Consider the following 6,000-nt stretch of genomic DNA (forward strand, 5'->3'; position numbering starts at 1 on the left):
AATTATCTTGGTGTCCAAACAGACAAAGATAGTACAAATAGTAAAAAGTATAAGCCAATCACATATATGAATATAGATAAACATTTTAGCAATGAAATTCAGCAGGGTGCAAAAAAGAAAAAAAAGAGAACACAAATGGCTACATTAGGTTTAAGTCAGGCATATGAAGGAGGTCTAGCATTTAAATCTCTATACATGTTCACCACTGCCTAACATTAATGGACAAAAACTGTATGGTCACCCCAACAGATGTGGGAAAAAGAAACTGAAACTATTGGAGATCCATTCACGATTTAAATCACACGAGTATTCACATATTTGCACAACTCTTAGTATACTGGGAATAAAGAGACTTTCTTAAACTCATAAGCCTGTCTTCAAGAAAACCTACAGCAAACATCATTCTTAATATGAAAATATTGGAATATTAGCAGCAGTTTCTTCAAAAGACAGAAAGAAGGCAAGAACACCCATTGCTGCCCATCTATGCAACACTAGAAGTCTTAGCCAACTCAGTAGGGCAATAAAAAGAAATTAAAGTATAAGGACTGGATGGCAAAAGCATATCTGTCATTATTCACATTTGATATAATTGTCTTTATAGACAACCCAATAAAATGTATAGGCAAATTATTAGATCTGATAATAGAGTTTATCTATGTGGTAGATTATAGTAATACTAAAGTTAATTGCCTTTTTACATATCAACAATAAACAATCTGAAAAGAATTTCACAACATCAACCAAATCTTTCAGCTACTTGGAAATAAATCTAAAGGTATACAAGACCTGTATGCATAAGATTACAAAACTCAACTGAAAGATTAAAGACTAAAATAAGTGGAAAGACAGCCCATGTTCATGGATAGGAAGCTAATAGCGTACAAAGATGTCATTTCTTCTCATTGACCCACAGATATTCATGGGTTGAATGCAATTAGAAAAAACACTCCAATAATTATTTTGTTTGTTTTTGTTGGTTTGTTTAAAGTTTCATAAATTTATTCTAAAATTTATGTAGAAAAGTAAGGGACTTGTATTAGCCCATGTACTCCTGAAGAAGAATAAAGTGATGAGACATGCCCTCCACAGAGCAAGACTTCTTATAAAGCAATGGAAATGTAAAACAGTGTGATATTAGTGCAGGAATTTACAGTTTAGCGGTGGAACAAAATAGAGAGCCCAGAAATACCATGCACATATGGTATTTGATATGTGAAAGAGGTACTTTTGCAAATCAGTGGGGGAAACCAGGAACAAAATTTTGAAATGGTGCATAGACAAATTGCTCAACCATATAGAAACCCAACACAAAAGAGATTAAATCCCTAATTCAAAGTATCCCAAAAGGCAATTCTTGATGTATTAAATCATAAGAGGGAAAAGCAATACTTTGAGAAGATATATAGGATACTATTTACCTAATCTTGGGGTAGGGAAGGATTTCTTAAGCAGAACAAAAATAAATAAATATTAATACATTTGACTACATTAAACTTAGGAAGTTCTGCTCATCAAAAACACAAGGGAAAACATAAGCCAAATTCTAGAAAACATTTGCAAGACATATAACTGACAAAAGATTAGTGTTCAGAATATATAAAGACTTCCCACATATCGATAAGAAAAATACAGACAAGTATATTTTAAAATGGGCAAAAACATAAATAAGTATTCCACTAAAGAGAAAATAAATAGTCAATACATATATGAAAAGACACTGAGTAGAAATAAGAGGAATGGAAATCAATCCGATCACTTTGGAAAACTGTTTGCCATTAGTTTGTAACGTTGAACATTCATGTGCTTTGTGATCCCAAAAGGATCTGTTGCATGTGATCAGGAGACATAAGCAAGATGATTTTGCAAACCACCCCCACAAATGTAAACAACCCAAACGCCAGTCCAGAGAGAACAGTAGCTTCATCCATTAATTACAACACCATGGTGAAACACACGTTAAATACGTGAATGATGTTCAGAAACATAATTGAAAGAAGAAATCTAGTCTCCAAAGATATGATTCTATTTTCATAAAGCTCAAAACCTATGAACCACAAATAGCAAACACAAAATTCAGGAGAGTGGTTACTTCTGGGAGGGAAGAAGACAGAAACATACAAATGACTGTTACTACATTCTAGTACTTGGGTTTGAGCAATGCATTCTCAGCTGTTTGTCATATTATACTTTATAGCTTACATAAACATTACACATATTCTTATCTATGCATCAAGTATGACATTAAAGATATAATTTAGATTAAAAGTTTAAAAATTGGTTTCCATGGGAAGTTCATATTCTGCAGCTTTCAGAACTTAAGCTTCATCTTGTGTGAATTAAATTATTTTAAGAGCATTCACTCCCTCCCTGCCTTGGGTCACTTTGTACCTTTTTAGACGTTACGTGACACTGATCAGTTCTTTCTTTCCTGGCTCCCGATGGGTCAGGAGGGAGGATGGCATTTCCCTTCTCTGCAATGGTTGGATGATGCCAGTATTTCCCAGAGGGAGTGCCCAAGGCTGCAATAGGCCATCTAAGAACATATTGAACGACAGTATGTTTCCTCCACATTCCAGCTGACAGGTGTGATGGAGCGGAGGCTTTCCTGAAAGATAGGGCAGGGGGAGGCTGTAGACTGGGGAGGCTGGCCTTGGAGAAGAAAGGCCGGGCAGGAGTCCAAGTCAGCACTGGTGTCTGGGAGGGATTCAAAGCTCTTCCCAAGCTGAAAACTTTGGGACTTTCCACCTTTGCAGTTCTGGTCAATGTTCCATTTCCCTGCAAGCAAGCGCAGTAAACCCTGACCATGGCCTTGGCTTAGAGGTTTGTCTTTAGGGGCAAAGATGAATGGGAGTAGAGGAAGGAAGGGCGGGTGCTGCTGGGCACCGTGGGGGTGGGGGAAGGGAAGTTCATGCTAAAAAGGAAAGGGAGGCAGCTCTCCACCTGGAGGCCTCTGTGAAGAGTAGGAAAGCGAGGGGGACCCTGTGGTATGTGGGTGAAAGCATGGGTCCCCTCTCTATCACTTCCTAGCTGGGTAACTTGGGCAAGAGACTCAGTTTCCTCATTGTGAAATGGGCTAATAATAGTATCTTCCTTTGTCACAGGGTTTTGTGAGAATAAGGAGATATATTGGGGTGCCTGGGTGGCTCAGTCAGTTAAGCTTCCGACTTTGGCTCAGGTCTTGATCTTGCAGTCTGGTCTGGGGGTTTGTACCCTGCATCAGGCTCTGTGCTTACAGCTCAGAGCCTTGAGCCTACTTCAGATTCTGTGTCTCCCTCTCTCTCTCTGCTCCTGCCCCACTCGTGCTCTGTCTCTCTCCATCTCTCAAAAATGAATGAACATTAAAAAAAAAAGAATAAGGAGATATATCTTGTTCATTTGCTTGGCACATAGCAGCCACCAAATAAATGCAGACCTAATAAAAAGACCACCTAAAAAGAAATTTAACGAGAAACAAAGTTTTTGAGGCGGGGACTGGCAAGGCAGGGAATAGGGGCACAGGGAGAGCTGGCTGGAGCTGGAGGCAATCCCAGACGCTGGGGCCAGATCACACTCTCCCAGCACCCCCTGCCCAACCTGTCCCATAACAGTTCCTGTAAGGGAACACAAAGACCATCCAGGGACCATGGTGAGGCACTGTTATTATTGTTAACTGGGTTTTTACAAGCTATGTGCTTTCCCTCCCATGACTGACAAGAACTCATGAGTTTCCTGTAAGACAAGATTGACTTGTTCACCCATATGACATTTAAACAATGTACACTTGGACCCAAATAGCACCAGTTGGGATGTTTGGTTTGGGCCTTAAGTCCTTCCTGCTTGGAAATTGGGGCCTTTGAGAAGCAACGTTTGTTCTTGCAGATCTTTAAGTTTTATAACCTCTATCACCTAGGCAGTTGGAATCCTAGAATCCCCATGACCAAATCATAGAAACTTTGGAGATCAGTGTGTGTGTGTGTGTGTGTGTGTTGGGTAAGAGGAGGGCAGAGAATACCAAAGCAAAACCAATGTGGGATGGAGAGACCAAAGTCTCACAACAGGACAGAGCATTTCTGAAGCCTGAAGTAGAAAGACACCTGGGAAAGCCCAGAAGCAGCGCCACTTGTCCCTATGTCCCGGGAAGAAGGAGGCCATCTGGTAGGCACCATGACTGCTAGCCTTCTCCCCTGTCAGGGGTGATCCAAGGATGAAACCAGATAAAGCCAGATGCTTAATTAACAATTGTCTATGTTTAGATCTCTCAGGTCAAATAACTGGTGTAATCTCTGTCTCTGGATTATAATTACTATAATCTATAATAATTATTATATTAATTACATTTACTGTATAAGACCTAGAAGTCATTGTCTGGCACTTAGAGCGTCAGTATTCCAGACCAAAGTCTACCACTAACATACAAAGTGATCAAGTAGACAATCCCATGGATTGTCCTCTCTTGTTCTGCTCCCATCCTCTTGGGTTACAAAGTGCTCTGTGCTCAACTGCCCTTATTTCCAGGAAATAATAACAATGAAGATAGCACATATTATGAGTGTATTAGGTACCATGTCACTCCTTATTTGCACTTCTCATTTAGTCTTCAAAACAACGCCATAAAATAGATACGGGTATCACTTTCACTTTATAGACAAACACTGAAACCCACTCAGAGAGGTTAAAAGACTTGTCCAAGGACTCGGAGCTCTAGGTGGTAGGGCCAGAAATCAACTCCCTAGTTGGTGACTCCAGAATCCATGTGCTTCAACTGTTGGCTGCAGTGTTGTGGAAAGAAACAGGCTCTGAGTCACAGCTCTGCCACCAAAGGAAGGAATGGCCAGGGAGCCAAGGAGTGGATGGTTCCATCTTGTGAAATGGTGACCTGAGGCAGTGGGGGCAGGAGTGAGCCACGTGCTCGAGTCAGCAGTGATTGGCGGGGGTTGACTGGAGCACTGGCGATGCCAGCAACACAGAAGGGCACAGAAGACTCTGTGTCATGAACTTCAAATGAACTGGGATTGTGGAAGGAATGGGGAGAAACCATCCCCCCGCTGGAGAGAGCTACCATGTCCTCAGGGGAGGAGTCAGAGGTTCGAGTCAGAGGTCAAGCTATAGTAGTTCCCTGGGGCTGACCCAACAAAGTACCACAGCATGGGCAGCTTAGCCAACTAAAATTTATTGTCTCAGTTTTGGAGGTCAGAAGTTGAAAATCAAGGTGTCAACAAGGTTGCTTCTTTCTGAGGGCTGTGAGGGAAGCGTCTGTTCTCTCTTCTTCTTGGCTTGCAGAAGGCCATGTTTCATGTTCACAATGGTGCTTTCTGTATGTGTGTCTGTCTCCAAATTTCCTCTTTTGATAAGGACACCAGTCATATTGGATTAGAGGCCCATTTGACCCATAATTACCCCAGTCTAACTTTACTAACTCTGTATGGATTCTATCTCCAAATGAGGTCGCATTCTCAGGTTCTGGGGGTTAGGACTCCAACATATGAATTTTGAGGGGATGCAATCCAACCCAGAACAAGAGTAAAGAGAACAGTCAACAAAGAGACCAAGAGACAGTGGGCCCTTGCTAGACCATGAGTTCCCATGGATACAGGGAGGTGTTTAGAAAAGCTGAGGGGTCAGACAGACGTATGATTAGGAAGTATACAGAGCCCTTTGAGATAAAGGCTTGGACTTCTGGCAATGACTGGGGTGACCCAGGAAGTTGATGTGTTGGGCTTACCCTGATGGTCTCTTGGGGAAGGTGGTAACCAGTTCCAACTAGCCTAGGACCACCAGACAGCCACCCCTTCTTCCACTCTCCGTAATTCAGTGCCAAGTGGGGAGGGAAAGCCTCCTTAGCAGCTTGCTCTCTCAAGAATCATTAAGGTGAGTGGGTTTCCTCCTCATGGAAACAAAAGAACAGGAATTCTCCCCCAAGGCCATCAAAGCAGAATCAGCATCACTGGGCACCACTGACCATTCTGTGCAGGGTAAGGGCAGGGTGTATGTAAGTTCTGGAACCTTTGTGACTTCCCT

This window comes from Panthera tigris, chromosome B4 (genome assembly GCF_018350195.1).
Source record: "Panthera tigris isolate Pti1 chromosome B4, P.tigris_Pti1_mat1.1, whole genome shotgun sequence".
Classification (NCBI taxonomy): domain Eukaryota; kingdom Metazoa; phylum Chordata; class Mammalia; order Carnivora; family Felidae; genus Panthera; species Panthera tigris.